The 23511-nt window shown below is 41.2% G+C and overlaps 1 long non-coding RNA gene across 1 annotated transcript in view; it reads right to left on the reverse strand.

Annotated features, from left to right (window-relative positions):
* Positions 1–8943: 8943 nt before the first annotated feature.
* The window catches only part of LOC140104900 (uncharacterized), a 56321-nt gene continuing 41753 nt past the window's right edge, over positions 8944–23511 (reverse strand). Inside the window, exon 3 of the long non-coding RNA XR_011850445.1 lies at positions 8944–9021. This is a non-coding gene — a long non-coding RNA (uncharacterized lncRNA). The remainder of the gene's footprint in view (positions 9022–23511) is intronic.

Raw genomic sequence — 23511 nt, forward strand, 5'->3', positions numbered from 1 at the left:
TAAACCAGAATAACATTGTCCCTTAACCATAGAAACCTGTAATAATGAAAAGAGACAATGCTTGCAGTTTTCTGCAATTTTCTATTATCACATTTTATATAGAAGTCAGAAACTATTCATAAACCATTCTCTACGTATTATTAGTGACATCTGACATCCTTTTCACAGCTCTATAGGTGTGATCCTATGGTCGTTTAATCAGGATTTGACCCAGAGAGATGAAGATCCAGGGCATCTGTGCAGATTGGCTTCCTACATAGAATGAAATGATAGAAATCCATAGGTTAACCTATTTTCACCGCATTAAGAGTCGTCACATTTTTACCCTGCTGCCTCCCTTTCAGTACCGGAGCTTTGATCTGTCTGTGAGGACACGATCTGGAAAACAAAAGTTACTTGAATCGGGTCTCTCTTGTCCTTTGTTTACTTGTTGCTTTCACTTTGTAACATTTTTCCTACCGTGAGTTTAGAAGCACAGCGCTTGTACTCTCAAAAATTTACCTTGTTTTCAAGGTTCATGGTGACTCGCTGCCCTCAGGCCCTTATTTCGCTCTACATTTGCCCTCAGGTCCTAATTTCCCTCTACATGTAGCTGCGTTACTTCCCAAACTCCAAATCATGGAGAATATACAGACACAATGCTTAGTAGTTATAGGCTCATTGATATATACAGCTTAGGCTAAGTTCACACTAATGCTCAAACCTCGGTTAAAAAAAAGGTAAAGAATGAAGGTTAAATGTATCAGTTAAAAATCCCATTGACATCAATGTAAATTTCATGTCACCCGTTATGGTCAGTTTGGCAAGTATCCGTTATCCATGTGTTTGTTTTAAAGTACCGCTGCCACCATAATTTTTTCTGTCCAAAAAAACGCATGCCTAAACGGAACATAACGGATTGCATAAAATTTACATTGATGTCAACAGGATTTTTAATTGATACATTAAACATCAGTTAAAACCTCAGTTAAACTCATTAAACCTCCATGCCTTACTTTTTTGAACAGATGTAAGGAACTGAGGTTTGAACGATAGTGTGAACTTAGCCATAATAGTTACAATCAGTGGCACAAAGCTCTGAACAGAAAAACAAGCTTGGTGGTTACAGCCTTCAGTAGTACAAAAAAAAAAAACTTGTTGGTTTCTATCTGTAGTTGGTCAGACGTTGGTGAATTGAGTCTCTAGTAGGACATAGCTTTGTGGATATAGGGGCATATTTGTAAGGGCCTCCGCACCACGTCAGGTGCTGAAATGCTAGCTTATTGCCAGTGGGGCGTGAAGGGGCGTGAGGGGGGGGGGCTGCCTGCCGTAGAATAAACACTGCGCAGCAGTCTGCCGTGATATATCAAGTGGCAGAAGTCTCCTGATGTATGCTGCTGCCAAAATGCAGCGGAGGGGCAATTATACGCTGGCAATGTGTTCTTCACACATATTGTTCTTCACATACTATTGTCTGTTCTGCACTGTCTTCCGATAAGTTAGCAGATGTACAGAACATCTGCAATGTGTTCTTCACTGTGTTCTTTCAATGTGTTCTTCACTTAAATGATCCTGTGTTCACTGTTTTCATTGTATTCTTCACTGTTCTTCACTGTGTTTCGTTAAGTAAATGCTTGATCTCGAGCCGGTGAGATACTCGTCCGAGCAACGAGCCGCTTCGAGTACTCTAATACTCGAACGAGCATCAAGCTCGGACAAGTATACTCGCTCATCTCTAGTCTTAAACTAGGCAGGAATAAGCGCTTGATTGCTGGATGCGTCTCTTTAAAATAACCCTGAGAGCACGTCCTGGGCTGCCTGAGGCTGCAGGATGAGACCTCGAGTCCTGTCTGGCAAACATTGTGCTAGTCACTGGCATGGGTGCCCACAGCGAGGGCTCTGAGTGCCACATTTCTCACTTGTGCCATAAGTTTGTCACCACTGATCTAGGGTCGGATCGCACCTCCATTTGGACCTCTTTTTGTTGCTGCAACAATAACAATGGAGCAATTGAAATTTCCTTTAATTTCAATGGTTTCCATTTTTGCCCATTTATATGACTTCCATTAGGCTTCAGTTATTTAAGACTGAAAAAATACCGCTGTACCTTCCATCCAAATTTTGGCTTAAAAACGAAAGGGATAAAGGAAGTGGTGGAACTGGACACTAACAGAGGCTATTATAAGTCTATCGAAACCTATGAACATTTTAGTAGAGTTCTGTTATTGTTTAAGTGACAGAAGATAATGATGGAGGTACGAACGCAAGTGTGAACTGGGCCTTATTTTATGTACATTTTCCCTTTTGTGATTTCTCATACTGTAATAAGTGATAGTTTTCATTTTGTAAGGATAGTCTATAGTCAGTGCTAACTTTACTTTTATTAGTTTACTTTTATTTTGCGAGTGGTAGAAGACGTGTTTTTAACTTTTTAGTTTTAAAGCTCCTGAGTATTTTTCAACACTTTAGTGGCATCGACAATGTTTAAGCATCTCATGTGATTTCTTCTGGCTGTTCGAATCATTTCACAATTTTGTCACATTTGGGGATTTATCTGCTGCTTTCTTCTTCCCTTTATATATAGTGATACTTTTGAACTTGCTGTTTTGGCAGGTTCTGTACTTTTCTAAGCAGCTTAATCTGCTAAAAAAATAAATGCATGTGTTTTTTTTATGTTATAGAAGGCAGTTCGCTAACTTTCTGCTCAAGTTTTCCTTTTATGACTTGCTCCATGTGGTGCTCGAATGATATTTTTGTAGGTTGGAAACAAAATGCGTTTTAGTTGTAGATCAATGTAATATGGAAATTATTAATAGATTCAGATGAGAAGGGAGAGGGATATGATCCAAGTTTATGTGATCCATGAAAATGAGGTCGGCTCCATATCAACATCTACAGGACAAGGCAGCTCGATCTATTGTCTCCATTTGCTATTCTTTGCTTCTGGGTGCTTGGAGAGCGTGTGGGAAGCCTGAATTTAATATGTGAGTATCCAGCTCTGGAGATGGAAGCCTGAATTCACAAGTGGTACAAGTTTCTTGACATCTAGAAGTCCAGCCAAGATTCCTTGAGGGCAATAAACTATATGAGATGCATCATGGAGGAGCAAACCAACAAAAACGTAGCTTATCCTTATTGATGATTGTTTGTATGTACCTTAGGGGTGTCTACCTCCTCCCCAGAACTGATATTCTATCCCATGTTTAGTGTAAAATAACCTATAACTTCTTGTCCCATTGTGCTGGTGAATATATGAGGTGTTGGACCTTAGTGCTAAGGTCTAGAATAAATGCCTTGACCAAAAACACTACAGTTGTTCTTCGGAAAGCCGAGGGGGCACTGGAAGCCATTAATGATTCAGGGGCTGTAACATAGGTCACAGAAACACACAAGGGTTACTATAACATAGATATAGCCTCTGCTATTACCATTAGATGTCACCATAGCCTCTGCTATCTCTGGGGGCTAGGGCTATAACATGGTCCCAGTAGCGCTACAGAGAAGCCCCTTGTGCGTCTGTGATGATTGTGACATCCACGGGTTTGCACTTGTGCAGCGCCTTCCATTGCTCCGGGAGCTTTACTGATTCCCTCTGCATGGTGATGCCCCCGTAGCCCCTGCAGCAATTTAGCCTATTATAAAAGATAGCTTTTAGGGACAAAGGCTGCCATACCAAGCTATATCAAACAAACGTTCTGGATCACACATTCCTGGTACCAGAATCCTCTGTATTGATTCGGGTTTTTCAATTGTGAGCCTAGTGATCTCACTCAGGACTATTTTGCCGAGTGGGTTTGCTTGCAGCCTTGCAGAGTTGATTTCCTGTTATAAGCTGGGTGTCTGTTTTAAGGAAGCTGGGTGATGTCATTGTCTAGGCTCTGTGTGTTTCTCTGTTGGGGTTTGAGTACTGAAGGGCCTAACCAGTCAGTTGCTGGGGGCGGCATCCAGGGGCTGGAGAAATTGCTACTCCCGGCCCCAGCCAGAACCCTGTATATCCCAAGCCTGAGCCAGAACCCTCTGTACAGGGGACCAGCAGAGACATAAACATTGCTGAATCTCAGAAACAGTGTGAGAGTGGTTGAAGCAAACTGAGAAGGAGCATTTTCTTCTTTATGAAGAAAGACTTAACATCAATAAAGACGGGACAAAAAATATCATAAGCAGCTTTTAAGAAATCATTTTAGAAAAGTGTTTAAATTGCATAATGAAAATAAGCTTTTTATTGGAAACAATATTTTTAGTTCTGGAGAACCTCTTTAATTGTGAAGAACATCTAATCCCTAGTTTACAGAAAACATGCTGCTTACTGGGCTCACTGCCAGCCTGTTGGTCTTCTGACCTAAAGTATGTTTTATACATATGCCTCTAAGATGGAAACAGCCTGTCCTTCATATTTGTTGTCCACACAAAGGAACAAAAAGCTATATTTAATTCTCTTCACTTTTCAATTCAAATTTTTTTACCAGGAAATGGACAAGAATTGGCAGTGCCACAACCCTATTGCATTGTGGGTCTAGGCAGCCCCTTACTCTCTTCTAGTGCCGAGTTGGATAGAACATTGAGATGAACCTGTTGCCCATTGCATGTTTGTAGAGAGTGAGGACTGTACAGGTAGAAGCCCATGGGGATAAGGTCTTGTTTAAAGATGGGCAAATCCATTGTTTGGTTCAGTGTGAATCTGGTTTGTATCACGGAATGTCACGCCGTACCCGTGATCCGTACACCCGTGCCATCCGGTGTGGCGCGGTCAGCCCCCTGTCCGGCTCCTGGCTCTGCGTCGGTCCCGAGTAGGCCACATGTCTGGTTCTGGACTAGGCCGCTCGTTCCCGCTATTAGGGCGCACGTGTGTTGGCTCGTCCTGCCTTAAAGGGCCAGCGTCCTCCTAATTGGCGCTGGCTAATCCGGCATGCCCTTATAATCTGGCACCTCCCTTCACTCTCTGCAGGATTTTAAAGTCATTCCACTGAAGTGAAGGCCTCCTGTGTTCCTCCTGTTCGTTTCCAGACGTCTCAGTGTTTCCCGTGTTCCTGTGGTGTTCCCGTGTTCCTGTGACTGTCCTGTATTCCTGTGGCGGTCCTGTATTCCTGTGGCGGTCCTGTATTTCCGGGGGTCATCCTGTATTCCCGGTGGTCATCCTTAGGTCCTGCCATCCTTAGGTCCTGCCATCTTGAGGTCCTGCCTTCCAGAGGTCCTGCCTTCCTGAGGTCCTGCTTTCCCTTTGTCCCTACCTTGGCTGCCACGCGGGCCTAGTCACACCCATGGAACGACCTGGTGGCACCCAGCCGCAGCAAGACCATCCGCTTTGCGAAGACCAGGGGCCATTTAGACTCCGGTCCCGTTTTGCGGCTAGTACCATCATCCCCACAGTGGTCCAGGGAGTCCACAGACTCTAGCCCCAAGAGACTCTCCCACACCCCTGTGTGTGACATCGAACAAATTGATCCCAAATATTTTCTGATTTGCTCCCGAGGGATTTTTTACAAATCGAGGTGAGTTTTAGAGGAATTGAGGAGTTTTTATACCAATTTCCAGGACAATTGGAGTGACAGCGTTACATACTAATTTGATTTGGACCTAAATCGAATACTTAAAAAAATTTGAAAAAGCTTCTACTAATCATCGAATTGAATGATTTTCTCATGTCTAGTCTTGTTTGAGATGTGATTTTAGAACTCGTGGTCCCAGAGCAATGCACTGCTGTCTCCATGGTTTATTTGCTCTTTTCCATCGATAGTTCTCTAATTTTTTAAGATGTTTTTGTTCTACATTCTCTCTTCACACACTTTGTATACTGGCCAGTCGGACCCAAGGCACCTGTCCTTTCCATTGACGTTCGGCTTTATATAAATGTAATTTAATCCCCTTGTGCAGTGTTGCAGAACGGATTGGCACTTTATAATTAAATGTTAATAACAGTTTATCTGACTGATTTCTATGCGAATTGATGTTTGTTTTTCAACTAACTAGAGACGTTCATTTAGTCGTTCACATGGAAACTGAGGTCTGACTTGATGCTGCATTTAAAATATCATTGTTAGAAGCCGCACCTTATGGTATACAGTTCAAGGGGATATTTTTACCTATACAATTTCTGCTACAATCACTGCAGATAAATGTTGATGGATACATCTAGAAATAACACCTAATATTCTCCTGCCTCCGGTGAGACGCTCCATCTCTCATACACATGTGTCCACCTTTACCTTTGCTGCATTATATTTAGATAAAGGCTCCAATTAATGACTAAAAAAATCTATAAAACATCCAATTATGCTAGCGAAAACCTTCACAGGCACTCGATGGCCCACAAACAGAAAAAGAGTTTTGTCTTTAGTAAAAGCATCTTGAATACTACATCAAAAAAGAAAGACAGGACCTTTTAGTCAGTTTAAGAAAGAGATTTAAAGGAAATCTACCATTTGATTTGATGCATTATGAACCAAACATACCTTGAGAATGCTGTAGCTACACGGATGCAGAAACATATCTTGTTTCATCCCTTATCCAAGTGGTTTTGCTAAACCACTCAATTCAGGGATTAAACAAGATATGTTTCTGCATCAGTGTAGCTACAGGATTCTCAAGATATGTTTGGTTCACAATGCATGACAAACGGTAGATTTCCTTTTTTAACATCCCAGCAGTGCAAGGACTCATTCCCAAAGTCCAGCTACAATCCTGGAATATAAATACATTTTCTACCATCCTACTGCTATAACATTATACACCAAGGTATGGTTACCCAAATCTCCAGGGTAAATGCCTAACATATACCTTCATAAATATGGACCCAAATCATTGGAGTAACTAGAATTGATTGGGCACCATAGCAAACTTTTGGCTTTCCTCAATTCTATTGCAGCAGCCTCCACTTCTTCTCTGAAACTTTTAGTCGGGTGCAATGTCATCAAGTTGTGTCTACTGACCGCTGCCACACACCACAGCGACAGAGGTTCAACCATGGAGCCGGAGCATTCCTCTCCCTTCTTCATCTATGTTGTCAACTGTATATGTACTGGGCAACCTATTTGGGCCCCTTAGGCACCAATATAGCCTAATGGGCTATAAAGTAGTAGTTTAACCAGTGGCCCAGAAATACCTATTTTTTGTTGCTTCATTTAACATGGATATTTCATACTTGTTTCATAAAACTTGTTTCTTCCAGTAGCGATGTCCATTGTAGATTTCTCAAGTCACAGAAGTGTCCATCAGCAGATTTATACTGGGGTACAGCTAAGCAGACATAGTGAGGGCTGTGTAGTGAACAAAGGGAAGGATTATTAATTGTAAAAACAATATGTTCTTAGAAGGGTATCTAACTTTGTGGGAAGATACTCCGATTGCTTGGATTTCTCCGCTAGTGAGGATGAAATGCTACCAATTTACTTTTATTCTATCCGTTTCCTTTGGTCTCATTGTACATTATACAGGAAGCACATTATAAGCGCACTCCGACCAATGTAATTAAAAAGTTTCAAAGACTTATAAAAAGACTGGAGGTTCACACTCCTCCGCTACCATGATCAATTTTAACACATAAAGAGATTAAACTGAGCATTATTTTTTTACAGAAAGTGAACTTTTCTTTAACAGAGACAGTTTTTTTGTTAGATTTTTTTGGGAACAATATAGTAATTCATTATTGCATGTTTTTTTTCACGTCTTTTCAGCAGCTTAGCCGATTCTGAAGCTTCAGCTGTGTTCACACTTCCATCCCCCTATTACAGTATTCATAATAGAGCAGTATATAAGTACGTAATATTTTTGGACAAAAAAGGTTAAAATGGACTTTTCCAAAAAAAGATATGTATTTCTAAGGGAACTTAGAGTTACGTGCAGTAACAGTGCGTCATGGAGCCAATGCCAATTCAGCTTACCACCAGAGCTGAACAGGCATCAAAAAACACGGGATGTTAGCTGCAATTTACAATGATCTCCGATCGCCGCTGGTGTTAACCCATTAAATGCCTCCACAGTATTTAATTCCTACAGGTAGATTCCCGGCCTGATCAGCACCCCCCAAAGTGCTTTTGGGGGTGTTGATCATTGCTGTCCATAGGGCTGTCCATAGCAAATGCCTGTAAGGTCCTGTCACAAACAGGACCTTACAGACAGTGGGGCACATTTACTTACCCGGTCCTGTGCGTTCCCCAAGTGGAGTGGAGTGTCCGACGAGAAGGAACTCTGCCGCAGACATTGTGCGCCTGATTTCCTGCATGTGTCGCTTCCCCGCTCAGGTCTGCCGGAGTTCACCATTTTCTTCCTGGTGCATGTAAGTGCTTGGGCTTGCGTCACAATTTTAATGTTAAATCCTGCGCTCAGTTCGAATCCGTCAGATCGTCGTCCCGCCCCCCGATTTCTGTCGTATGAAAGCCGGCGCCGATGCGCCAAAATCCGATTGCGACACAATCCCCTGCTAAATCCCTGTCCCTAAGGCACGATCCCCAAAAAGTTGGAAAACCCAATGGAAATGCAGTCGTGGGACCATTAGTAAATAAGCCCCAGTGTGCAATTGCAAAGGCTGACAGTGTTTAGTACTATATCAAATGATAACTTGTTCATGTTTATAGTGGGACAGATAAAAAAAAGTAAAAAATAGTTTAAAAAAATTTGTATACACTATATTAACGTATAAAGTAACATCCCTCCAACATCCCTCCAATCCCTCCAATGTCTCGTTACATATAAAATTTACACATAACATAGAAAAGTGAAAATCACCATACAAATTCCATATACATATATATATATATATATATACAGTGGGAAAAAAAAGTCAACCACTAATTGTGCAAGTTCTCCCACATAAGAAGAATGAGAGGCCTGTAATTGACATCATAGGTTGAACCTCAACTATGAGAGACAAAACGAGAAAAAAAATTACAGCAGGATTTAGAGGGAGCTCAGTGTTGTTTATTGAGTGCAGAATTGTGAGCTTATGTAAATCCAGCAACTTACACACAGCGCCTTTGGTCGGAGGGATTCCCTATCATATTCTTCTATCTGGAGGACACATCAGCTTCTTCCAGCCAGAACTCGGCTCTAAAGAATAAGCAAAAAAAAAAGTTAGGTTCCTCATCTTATCATCATCTCACACCAGTCACATGGTCATGACATCATCGAAGCTCATTTAGCTAATATTGTTCAGACTGTTCCAGTACTACAGCCGTATCCTAGCCCCAGGTTAGTGTGCTCCACCAGGGTGTCTCCGTAAAATTGCATGACAAATTTTAATATGGGTTTCTCATTTATCTTTTGCGAATGTGTTAATTTTAGGGCTAAATGAAGGTATTACTGACAAAATGTTTTATATTGTGAGGGGGATGTGGTGGAAATTTTTCTGATATACTTCAAGAACAAATTCTGCTTAGTGTCTAAAATAAAATGAGCTATTACATGCCATAGAGATGCATATTCCAGCCTGTACCCTGTGGGTCCATTCGCGATCCAGGGCGCGTTCTCTGCGCTGGATTCGGGTCCGGCCGGGATTTAATAAGGTAGTTCCTCTCCCGTCCACCAGGTGGCGCTGCTGCGCTGAAAAGCATCTGAACACGCTGGAGTTCACCGGCTCGGGCTAAGTGAAGGTAAGCGCGTCCCGAGCGACACATTTTCAGTTCTTAAATGCGGCGGTTTTTCCGAATCCGTCGGGTTTTCGATCGGCCACGCCCCCGATTTCCGTCGCGCGCATGCCGGCGCCGATGCGCCACAATCCGATCGCGTGCGTGCGTCCCGGGGCAATTCAGGTACAATCGGCGCAAATCGGAAATATTCGGGTAACACTTCGGGAAAACGCGAATCGGGCCCTTAGTAAATGACCCCCTGTGTGTCTATGGAGGTGCATAGAGACACAGCTGTGTAACAAGCAGGAGAGGAGACAGAGATACAACTTCAATCTGGGAGACAGATTTGCCATAGCAACATAGAAGGAACATTGTTACTAAGGAGCACCTTAGTGTTTCTTTACAATCTATGCAGAATTTCTTACAGAAGTATATAAATTTTTTTTTTCCAACACTCCTTCCCGTCCCCTCACAGTATCAAAAGTCATCTGAAATAACAGATACTCTTTAACTTAGAGTGCAGGGACTCCTTGTAACTGGATGAGTCCCTGCACAGCACATAGTTTGGAGATGTTGCAGTATTATTAATTTTGTTGCATCTTTGGGCTTTGTAGGGTCTCCATGTACAGTTTGGCAAATTTTGGGGCTTCTGAAATAGTCTGTATATTTGATTCTCAGCATATAGAACCCTAGAAACCCTAATCAGGTCAGTATATTTTGGTTTTTATATATTATTTTATTATATTATTATTTTTTATTTTTTGAATCATATTTCTCTTTCATAGGCCTGTTTTATTGGACTTTGTGGATGACTGGGATTTTTCTTTTCATAAATTGGTCAACCAGGGCAAGCAGGTTACCTCCATGAACAAATTTTTATAATCAAAGAGAGAGATGGGAGACAAACAATTAAGATTGTTGCAATTATGCTTCAGAATGCGTCCCTAAAGTCGCTAAAGTATTGAATATGGGCTTGTAAATTACAGGCAAATTAAAGAATAATGTAGACTATATACCATATTACAGTAGCCATAGCCATGGTATATAGTGATAACAGGGTCAACATCTGCAAAGAGTTTGTATTTTCTCTCCATGTTTGTGGCTTTCCTCTAGGTCCTCTGGTTTCCTCCCACACTCCAAAAAAAACATACTGGTAGGATGATTAGATTGTGAGCCCCATTGGGGACATGGACTGATTTGGCAAACTTTGTGCAGTGCTGTGTAATCTGTGTGCGCTATATAAATAAAGGAATTATTATTATTACTAACTAACTAAGGAACTATTATTACCACCTAGCCAGTATGCTGATTTTTTAGCCATTGCTTATTTTATGATTGTAATCATTAGATGACAATATTTTTTGGGTGTGCAACTACCAATTTGCACACAAAAAAAAAACAAAAAAAAACCAACAAAATTTATATTTCAAAATCAGAACAAAGTCAAATGCAGGTTTGTCCCTTTAAATGCACTGTCGGCTTTGAGCTTCATGTATGTTTAGCTGGCTTAGAGCTTATAAATTCCCACTAATTACAGTGTCTCCAATTAAAATATTGCTGGCACAAGCACGACAGAGAGCTGCATGTTGCTGACAACACTAAGCCCAGGGTTTATCTTAATGGTAATTTGGTGTATGACTGAAGGGTAACAGCAGGAGCACTGCCAAGTTATACCATATTGTTCCCACAACAGATCTGGAATAATTCTTACAAATCAGACCCTTGTTTTTGATGTCAAGATAAAACAGATTTCGCTTTCTAAATCCTTTCAGGGAGACTAAATTTTGTATTTCGCTCAGCAGACGGTTAGGAGAGACAGCGAGATTTGAAGACGGACCTAGCAATGCTCTGCCATCAAAGCTTGAGGGCTGCATAAGAGATGGGCTCCAGGAACACAAGTCGCTCCAGGCATTGTTTTTGTAACGGGGGTTTTGAAGACCTGGTTAATGTGTTCAAAGGCACATTGCCCGGGACCCTTAACTTTGGAAACAGTGTGACAGGTTTCCTAGGTGGAACTTGATTATTCTTCCCAGGTGACCTAATAAGAAAAAAGGTGTGAGACTGATCAAGAAAGCGGGAAAGAATCGCTTTGGCATGACGTGTATCTTGTACATTAAGGGTGAAAATTGCCCCAATTACAGCCCAGGTTTGGTAATTTAAGATACATTAGTGAGTTCACGTGTTGAGCTGCAAGCGGAAAGAGATCTTTTAGCGCATTAAAGCAGTTACATGACATCAATAAGTATAATAGGGTAATTTGAGGTCACTGTCAACTTCCAAGATGTTGAATCCATAGGGGAGATTCGAGAAGCTCAGTAATAGAGCAAGTCCTTCTTCAGAGTCAGTGGGAGTCATCAATTTATTGTATTATTAACACATAATAATTTCAAGGATGATTTACCCTGAAACATTACAGGACGACCTGATGGGCAAAGCGCTATCAAAAGTTATAAACCTGAACTCGAAAAGTAATCCACGTACCGGAGCCCTCCGTCTAATCACAGAGGTCAGGTGATATGCCCCCCCTTAGAGATGGCACAAGTAGATTAATTATCTATAAATTGTGTCTGAATATGTTCTTTTGCTTTCAGCCCCAGAATGGTCCCTGATTATCGGGCATTAATTTTGGCTCTCCTGTACCGTAATCAGCGGTATTCATCCGCTACCGGGGGACTGAAAAGCTTTCCGATTCAGCCACAACATAAAGATACCAAAGTGGTACAATTGAGACCACTCAAGTTCCCACTTTTAAATTGCTGTTTTCTCAAACCACCAACAAAAGTTATCATAAATGGTTTAACCTTTCAATCTCAGGAAGAACCAACAGTTGTAAGCCGAATGATTTTATTCATATTTTTTCTTCCGTGACAAACAAAAAGTTAAGTCTTCTGGTCTTCTAGTGTTTCTCCAGCGTATGTAATGTCAACATTATCTGCCGTGCTATATAGACGTTGTTGATACTTACTTTCCCTCTTGCACACAGGATATGTTATGACTACATGTAGATTCAGGACATTAACCTATTATGAGAATGATACCAATGACCCCCGAACCAGGTTCTAGCTGAGCAGAGAGTTGTCCACGCATGGGTGGCCATTCTCCATTCAGGTCTATAGTAGGACCAAAAAAAAGCCAACTATTTCTATTGTTACCAAAGAATTGAATGGAGGGTGGCTACGGGAAGGGGGTCAGTCGGTAGAAAAGGTCACAATGTCTTATGGCACTTCTTGTGGATATGTCATAAACATTAAGCATGAGAATACCCCTTTACGGTTGGGGACATATGCCAGAAGTAATTAACCAACCATAACTCGATTAGGAGTTAGGAGGATATCTCCATTTCAGCCACCATCAAGGCAAGTTAACTAAAATGACATAATGTTGACCAATGCTACTGATATTTCTGGACATATGGCCTGGTCTGATGAAGTACATTTTTTCCCAATATGGTATTTCTGGTATTTTATATCACTAGCATGTTTGCTTCTTGTTATTCTGCTACTGTTTGGGAAATCAGGCCATCTTGTATCCTAAGAGTGAGACAATCCAATTGGAATAGTTACATGAAGTGTAGCTGCTTAACAAGTCAGAGCCGGTGTGTGGTGACTGATGAACTGACACCCTTCTTGTAGGTAAAAATTGTTTCCCTCATATATCCATAAAATCCAATTTAGAACATTGCCTGGTATCCAGGAATATCTTTAGCAATCCCTCCTGGCCTTTCCAGGCTGAATCCAGCAGCTCCACCCCAATGCTTTCTCTGCATTCAGCAAGTAATATCATGTGACCATATAAGGTCCTTTAGCCTCTTAACATTAGCAAACTGTACAGCATGGATATATCTGATCACATGAAATCACAGCACAGTTCAACCTCCATGGACTGCTGCTCCTCCTAATCCACTATGGAGGCATTCTGTGATGCATGACATTATTGCTGAATGCTGAGAATGCATGGGGAGGAGTTGCTGGATTCAGCCCAAAGAATCCACGATCCCCCGACTTGCTACAGATATCCCTGGATATCAGGCAAGGTTATAAAAAAAAAAATTAGCTAAAAGAAAAGTGTGACAGTTAGTTAATATGGCTCTGTGGGAACTGGTCACTAGCTGTATTTGTGCAAAATGTGGTGACAGGTTCTCTTTAATTGGAGGGGTTTGTTATGAATGGGGCCCAGCTACACCACTGGGTTATGCTATCCCATTTTCACAATGGTGACACCAAACGTTAAAAACATAACATTTTAGGCATAGGAAAAGAAATTGGAGTGTTGGCCAAGATGAGTGATATGAATAGCTGCAAAGCCAGATGGGAACTGAAACACCAGCAACCTAGATACTGAGCGCTGGGACTTTGTGCTTTAGCTACTGGCAACCTGACCGGTTCTGTGCTCTCATTAACACTCTCTCTCTCTCTCTTACCATCAGGCTGGTTGCCTCTTGTACAACTCTTGTAACCAATGAGTTACCTAACATTATTTGATCAAAACAGAAGAGTTCAGGGATTAAACAAGATATGTGCCTGCATCAGTTCATAATGCATGAAATCAAGTGGTAGATTTCTTTAAAGGTGCACCAGAAAAATGTTGGTCCACTCTGTCGGAGTAATGCAGGGGGCGCCAGATTCATGTAGAACATGCGCCAGAATCTGGCCCCCCTGCACATTACACAGGCAAACTGCATTTAGTACAGTTTGCCCCGTTCTTAGTAAATGTGCCCCATTGTTTATGACTCTAATGGTTTTTTATAGACTACAAGGATACACAGTGCACAGTGCAACTTGTTATCTTCTTGGAGTATATATATATATATATATATATATATATATATATATATATATATATACAACAGGAAGAAATCCAATAGTCCAAAATGGTGGGTGCAAGCTCAATAAGGACCAGGCAACGGACCTTCAAAAATATCCAAACGAAAAAAGCTGCACTCCCACAGGCAAGGATGAAGAAAAGTGGACCCTTTGAGGGTTTTTTTTGGTTTGGATATATATATATATATCTTGAGGGGGGGCCCATAAGGTCTCACTTTCCAATATGAGAAGACAAGTACTATAGTACTATAAACCATACAGTACATTATAGTCGGGGGCCTGGCACAGACTTTGCACTGGGGCCCATCAGCTTCAAGTTACGCCACTATATGTATATATATAAATACTGCTGTCACACTGCACAATATCTTACCTAGGTATAAATCAAGATGCAAAAAAACCTACAAGCGTTCTGCAGCATTCAGCTACATACCTTCTACTGCATTGTCTCTGCTTTTTTCCATTGACCAGAGATCAGAATATGTGCTTGACTAGAGATTTATTTTAAAGACAAAACTGTGTAGGTAGAAAGCAAAATATGAGGACAGCAAACAGCAAAAACAGAATAAAACCTTTTTGATCAAAGCAGGGTTAGACTTGCAGTTCAGTTTCAACAAGCCTGGATAAATTACTGTAGCGCGGTTGGAGTGTGACTGTTATTCAATGTTTGCAGTCACAGAGATGCGGCTCTCATCTGGAGACAGGAGCTCTGCTGAGCGAGACTACAGCTCCTTACAGACAATGACACTAGTGGCTTATACACAGCAATGGCGGCTCTACATAGAAGACAAGAGTAACTGCAAGCACATACCGGAGCCCACAGCATTAAGACATTGTCAGTTTTTTAAGAGGATAATATTCTTTACTGAATAATCTTTGATTTTGTGTCTCTGAGAGGACTGCTGTTTGGATTGAGGCCCATACAGATGTAGCTCTCCTCAACTGGGATCTGAAAACTCACTGTACTGTAATGACACAAAACAAAAAGCCTTAAAATCAATGGAAAAAGTCAGGTTAGAAAAATCCATCAAAATACCCAACCTTTTTCTTATTGATTTCTACATACTATATGTAACACACCTACTGTACAATGGACAACCTTTAAATTTTGCTCGATTGTTGATGATTGTGGAGAGTCACATTATTATGTCTCTTCATTTTAGCATTATTCATTAATGTTTTATGGCTTTTTTCATGTTGATGGCAATATCAAAAAAGTTAGTAATCCAAATAATTCACCTCCCTGCATGAAGACCTCTATATAGATAACACTGACCCATCATTACATCACTACTGACAATAGATGGTGTCACAGCTTATCTCCTCCCCCTCCCTGTACAATGACCTCTATATAGATAACACTGACCCATCATTACATCACTACTGACAATAGATGGTGTCACAGCTTATCTCCTCCCCCTCCCTGTACAATGACCTCTATATAGATAACACTGACCCATCATTACATCACTACTGATAATAGATGATGTCACAGCTTATCTCCTCCCCCTCCCTGTACAATGACCTCTATATAGATAACACTGACCCATCATTACATCACTACTGACAATAGATGATGTCACAGTTTATCTCCTCCCCCTCCCTGTACAATGACCTCTATATAGATAACACTGACCCATCATTACATCACTACTGACAATAGATGATGTCACAGCTTATCTCCTCCCCCTCTCTGTACAATGTCCTCTATATAGATAACACTGACCCATCATTATGTCACTCGTTAGAAAAGATGTTGTCACAACTTGTCCCTTTCCCTTCCTTACAATGAACAAATCTAGAAATCTCTCATATAGGCCTCAATAAAGTCTATTGTTGCCTTTGACTATGATCTCACTTAAAGGGCACCTGTCATCAGGTCTCTATCACTAGTTCTGTCACCACTACCTGTTGGAGCAGCTCACAATGATCCATCCCAGCCTTTATCTAGTTATTTCATACATTAATCATTGCAAAATAATACTCTCCTTATTATGTTAATTAGGTAGGTCACAAGGTCAGAGGCAGTGATGTCACCCCTGTTACACCTCTGTGCTTTATCTGCTGACATGCTGCATCCTCCTAATACACATGTATGAGACAGAGACATCGGCTACACAAGTACCTGACATGTTCTGCTATAACATGGCTGCATCCTGGAGCTGTTGTATCTCTCCTATACACACACAGACTGCAGGGGGCGCCAGAACCAGGAAACACATCATTATACAGCCTCACATCATTACTAAGGCTGTCAGTCAAGCAATGGGGGTGTGGCTGTGCCTCCCACTCATGAATAAGCTGGACAGCTTGAATATGCTAATGACTCATTGGCCATTTCATAGGTCATTTGCATACAGCTTTAGGACCTCATTGCTTAGGTTTACAGGCAAGTAGAGGGACAATGAAGGGATAGAGGCAATGCTCTCTAATGGCAGTTTATGAAAATATATTTAGTTTAGGGGGTTATTTTGCCTGACGGGTTCTCTTTAATGCTGTTCACAAAGCACAGGAAAGGCTCAAAAAAGATCGCTACTGCATAATCATAAAAGAAATGTAAAAAAATATATAATTAAAATATAAAAAAATTTGAAATATTATATCTTTTAGAGTTTAAAATCGAATTCCTTTTGAGCAAAATTTATAGGCCAGAGCCAATAGGAAGAAATAAGATTTGTATAAAACATATTGAAGGCCTTACGTAATATAGAAGACGGCCACCCTCCTGTCATTTCTTGTATTAGCCATAAAACCATTAATATCTCAAGTCTACAGAATTTGTACTGCTCATTGATACGAAAGTGTTCTTGACCGGAAAACGTTTTACCGTCCCGACCTACTCAAAAAATGTGTGTTTATGTAGAGCAAAGTCAAGAGCTCTTGTGTCATTAGAGAGCCATCGGTCTGACTAATACATTTCTGACAGATAAATGCAATATATACCTGATTTATCAAACTAAGATGTGGCCGGCAAGGTCAACAACGTCTACCAAATCTCTGCAAATAACGCAATCACGGCACCGGGAATCATCTATTTGTTCAGCTATGGGCCATTCTGATTGGCTTTAGTAAATAATCACCTATGTGTTTCGAGATGTCAAACTCCTTGTTCCATAAATCAATGATGCTTGAAGAACCCGCGCCTAAAATTGCATTTTACTTGCTAAGTATGACATTGAACATGTGTGAAAGTGATTGACATTGACCCCTCTATGGGCAGAGTCTTGGGCTCCGCTACTTTTCCAGATTATGGAGAGCGGTGTATATTTTTGTTCTATTTTTCTACTTGGTGCACATCTGAATAATAGGCAGGAACAGGGCTGACAACGTTATAAATATCAGAGCTTTTAATAAGCAGCGTTCTGCTAGTCCTTTATCTCCATGGGAGATTGTAAAAAAATGTTTTTTACGTAAGTAGATGAATAGTTCTATAATAAATGTTATATATAGAAGAACCCAAATTAATAAAATCAAGGGAATGATAAGTGGAACTGTGCTAAAATGTCATATGTTCCTTTGAAGCCAAGTCTATTAGGCATTAAAGGGAACTCAATTTCTCTCAATTTATGTAACTTTAAAGGAAAACTAATGCTAAAATACAACGTGTTCCTTGTTCTAAAAGCTTTTTATAAGGTGTTCCGAGTCAAAGGAAAACAGCATTTTGCTTGTTAGTTTCGTCCTCCGGTACGAGCCAAGATTCAAACAGAAGACGTGTGATTGACATTCGCTGAAAATGTGGAAAAACATAATTTTTTGTGCAAGCCTATGATTTTGTTGAATCTTAGTTATGAGATGACAGTGCTCTCAAAAAATGACAGAAGGGCGAGGTCTGAAACATGTTTACTTGTGTAATGAAATGCAAGAACGTAAGAGGAACACATGAGGAATTCTGAAGTGGTATCGAAAAAAATAAAGTAGGGCTGCGCACCTATGTGAGCAGAAACCAATGCTCTGCCGAAAAACATGGGAATATTAAAGAGATCACCTCTCAGAGCTGTTTAAGTAAATATTTGAATCGCCCATGACTTAAAGGGGTTGTTCACCGGTAGAAAAAAAACCCTTGGTTGGCAGGGATGGGGCGGGTTAAAAAAATAAAAATGTACTTACCTCTGCAGTCCCTCCCGGCGTCTATTGGTGCAATCTCTCTGATCCGTGCCTCATGTAAACAAACAGGGGCACGGAAGCCGCGCTGCATTCAGCTTCTGGCCAGCCAAGGGGGGGTTTTTATAGCCTTGGACAACCGCTTTAACCAATCTGGAGCATCTTTTGGTAGGACTTTAAACTGTGCCAATACGCTCGCCATTTCTTTTTTCTAAAAAATGAATTGACATCTGGGCCATTCCGAGTGGGATTGTGCCTCTGCACACTGTAATATTGTCCAATCAGGGCTGCCACTGTAAGACTCTACTGGGACACTCCCCTATGATGGCAACACCCAAATGTCAATTTATTCAAGCATTTATAGCAAGGGTATGTCACAACTGTGAGTTATAACAGAAGATAAATCCAAGATTATTAGGCTGTTATTTGTGAATCTTTTATTGGTCCATGGTACAAACAGCAATTACAAACTTCTACATAAGAGTAAAAGAGTGATGCTTATCTGACGCGTTTCTCATTTTTACTCATGTGTACAAGTTTGTTATTACTGGCCTTACCATGGACCAATAAAGGATCCATGAATATTCTTGAACAAGTGAGTGCCGACCTCATTCGTTTTCAAAGTCTATGCTACCTGGGAAGAGAAAGGTGTTCCTGGAGGATCATGCACCTGGAGCTGAGCGGGTTCGTAAGACTGGGGCACATTTACTTACCCGGTCCTGTCACGATCCAGCGGCGCATTCTCCAACGAGGATTCGGGTCTTCCAGCGATTTAGCAAGCTCGTGCATCCGACTTCCTGCAGGTGTCACTGTTACGCCGAGGTCCGCCGGAGTTCACCATCTTCTTCCCAGTGCATGTAAATGCTTGATTTTGCAACACATTTTGTTTTTTAAATTCCACAGTTTTTCCCAATCCACGCCTCCGGATTCTGATGTGTGAAAGCTGGTGGATTGCGGCGAAATTTGATCACGTGCGCCAAATTCCGCTGGGATTTTGGCGCACGCGATCGGATTTCGACACAATCCGCCGGAAAAATTTCGGGAAACTCGACGAAAGTGCGGCCACGGAGCCCTTAGTAAGTGAGCCCCACTGTGTCCACATCCACACACAAGGAACCCCCCTTTAAGACTGGATCTGATCTTTATAGCTTTATAGATGTTATTGAAATGATAAAACTTTATTATTCTTTAGCAGTCCATATTAGTCCAGTATATAAAAGCAGCGCTCTAGGTCAGAACTGCACAGGTTCCCTTTAATAGTAGGCTTAAAAAGTAATACTAATGTAAACCGGAGAGCGTAAATGTGTCCAGAGCCATCTCCTATAACATACTTCAATTCATTTTTCAGTCTTTAAAACCCTAGTAAGGAACATGTCCCGCTCACCTGAGCAATCGCTCATCTTAACTGCATTTACAGTGGCCCAAATTAAATGGAAATCTCCCTTTCCCGCAGCAATTTGAAAACCTTAATTCAGTTTTGCAGGAAAATGTTGAATAAAAAAATCAATGTTTTAATAAATTGCGACTTACATAAAAATAATGTTTTCACCAGACCCAGTTATTTAAATGGTGGCCCTGTCCGGCTGATGATATGGACAGCCATGGAGAGACATTGTATAAATGCTAATAACACCACTACCCGGGGAAGAGCAGGACTATATGCACCGCTCCAATGTGTAACATTGATTTTAGGCTTAAAATGGCATTTTGAAAAATGATGTCTCCTGTGGATGGGAATAAACAGTGTGCCGCGCTAAACTGTGTTTTCGTACAGGTCCCATAATCAATATTATTGTGTCTGCATCTAAATACATCGGGTCTCCACTGAGTCTATCGGTAATTGGTGACCTATTTGGAGAGGCTTCTACATTGCAAATAACTAGATTAATAATCAGTAATGGCTACAATGTTTCCATCCGAGGACATTCATCAAAATAGACTCTGACCTTCAAAAGTTTCTTCTCTAATTGTGTCGCGGTTTATGTATGAGAAATGCAGGGTACATGGGATCTTAATGGGCTTGTCCAAGTCTAGCTTGAATAAAGCAATGGGTTTTAATTTAATAAAATATAAAACATTTACCGTATATACTCGAGTATAAGCCGACCCGAGTATAAGCCGAGACCCAGTGGCGTAACTACCGCCGTAGCAGCCGTAGCGGTTGCTACGGGGCCCGTGATGTTCAGGGGCCCGGGGATGCACGCTCCCTGCAGTGCTTTGCCACGGCCTGGGGTAAGTGGTCCGGGGCTGCAGTGCCGGATCGTGCCCCCGGGCCCCTCCCTCTCTGTGCATCTACACGTCTCCTGAGCCCGGCCGCCCACCCATCCACCTCTTTCCGGGATCCCTGCCTGCTCATATCCTTGACCCGGTCCCCAGCCACCTCTCTGACCCGCCCCCCTCATCTCCCTGACCTGCCCGCTCATCAGCCTGCAGGGCGGCACAGATGATTCTCTCCCCCCCCTTCCCCCGCTCGGCCCCCCTTCCCCCGCTCGCCCCCCCCCCCCCCGCTCGCGCCCCCCCCTTCCCCCGCTCGGCCCCCCCTTCCCCCGCTCGCCCCCCCTTCTCCCGCTCGCCCCCCCCCCCCGCTCGCGCCCCCCCCGCCGTCTGAATGCATCTGGACACCCACCTGAACACCTGCCTGAACACCCATACAGCTCCCAAACTTCCTAAAAGGTAAGTATCTACAGATGTATTTATCTGTATGTATATATGTATTTATCTGTATGTATATATGTATTTATCTGTATGTATATATGTATTTATATGCATATACTGTGTACATATGTATATACAGTGTATGTGTATATACAGTGTATATGTGTATATACTGTGTATATGTGTATATATGTATATATTGTATATATACTGTGTATATACGTGTATATGTGTATATATTGTATATATACTGTGTATATGTGTGTATATACTGTGTATTTGTATATATACTGTGTATATGTGTGTATATATGTATATATTGTATATATACTGTGTATATGTGTGTATATGTGTATATATTGTATATATACTGTGTATATGTGTATATATTGTATATATACTGTGTATATGTGTGTATATACTGTGTATATGTGTATATATTGTACATATAGTGTGTATATGTGTATATATTGTGTATATATACTGTGTATATGTGTGTATATACTGTGTATATGTGTATATATTGTATATATACTGTGAATATGTGTGTATATGTGTATATATTGTATATATACTGTGTATATGTGTGTATATACTGTGTATATGTGTATATATTGTATATATACTGTGTATATGTGTGTATGTACTGTGTATATGTGTATATATTGTATATATACTGTGTATATGTGTATATATTGTATATATAGTGTGTATATACTGTGTATATGTGTATATACTGTATATATACTGTGTATACATAAATTATATTAGCATATATATATATATATATATATATATATATATATATATATATATGATGTGTGTTTTTGTATGTGGTAAGTATGTATGCTGTATATACTGAATGTATGTGTATATTCTGTATGTATATGCAGCATGTGTGTATATGGTGTTTTTATCCTGCATGTATGTGTACATATGGTCAGTGTATACTGTATTTGTGTATGTATGTATATATATATTATATATATATATATATATATATATATATATATATATATATGTGTGTGTATATTGTAAATGTATTATATGTATATAATGTGTATACTGTATGAGTTTGTATATACTCTGTGTATTAGTGTATAAATGTATATGAGTGCATAAATGTGTGTATAAGTGAATGCTTGTATGTATAAGGGTGTGAGTATACGAGAGTAGAACTTTATGTGTGTGTATAAAGGTGTGTATATATCAGTGTATAAATGTGTGTAATTGTATAAACATGTCTATATAGGGGTACCTTCCCAAGAACATATGGGGGACGTATATCTGGCCGCAGATTTGCTGCCGGATATACTTCCCCCATAAGCTTCTATACGCCAGGGCTCGGCACGGTGAGCACAACGAGTACTCACTGTTTTGATCAAAAGAGATAGAGCGTGCTCTATCTATGGCCGTAAGAACGGCCATGCGGCTCTATTCTCTATGGAGAGGGGAGGGGTGAGCCGCGCTCACCTCTCCTCCTCTCCAGCGCGCCCGACGTGTGCCTGCCATATATATATATTTTAAGGGGAAGGGGGGCCCCATGCAGAAATCTGCTATGGGGCCCAGCCTCTCCTAGTTACGCCCCTGCCGAGACCCCTAATTTTACCATCAAAAACTGGGAAAACCTATTGACTCGAGTATAAGCCGAGGGTGGAAAATACATTGGTCACAGACTCCCTCCCCAGTATATAGCCAACCAGCCCCCGTCTGCGCCGTCTTCTTTATTGTGCAGGGCGCCGCCACAGATCCTCCCCGGCCGGCAGGCGCAAAGTATGACGGAAGCCTGAAGACGAGCCGCGCGGACATTGGGGGAGCAGCGCTGCACATATATAAGCTTATTATTTTTTAAGTATTTTTTACTTTATATTGACTCGTGTATAAGCCGAGGGGACATTTTTCAGCACATTTTTTGTGCTTAAAAACTCGGCTTATACACAAGTATATATAAAGAAAAAAATATGTTTTTTGTTACCCTGTAGGTAATTGCCTGGTAATTGCCTGGTGATTTTATTCTGTACTTCACATGCCAGATTATGGGAAGGGCTCCCAGGGCCCCCACCATCCAATGGTGGTTTATGTTGTGGGTGATTCCAGCAGATGTGCGGGCATTAAATCCGGACCAGTGTTCCCAAGTCTTCTGAACCGGCTGTTAACCCTTGTGTCTATGGCAGAGCAAGGGAACAATATGCTCTCTGCTCTGCCATAGGCTGAGAAGCGCACAGGAAATCTGTGTCCTTATCCATTGGCTTTATCCATTACTGGGGGGCTGAGGAAATCTGTGTCCTTATCCATTGGCTTTATCCATTACTGGGGGGCTGGCTTTATCCATAACTGGAAGCCTGGCTGTATCCATTACTGGGGGGCTGGCTTTATCCATTACTGGTGGGCTG

This window comes from Engystomops pustulosus, chromosome 10 (assembly GCF_040894005.1).
Source record: "Engystomops pustulosus chromosome 10, aEngPut4.maternal, whole genome shotgun sequence".
In the NCBI taxonomy this organism is placed as follows: domain Eukaryota; kingdom Metazoa; phylum Chordata; class Amphibia; order Anura; family Leptodactylidae; genus Engystomops; species Engystomops pustulosus.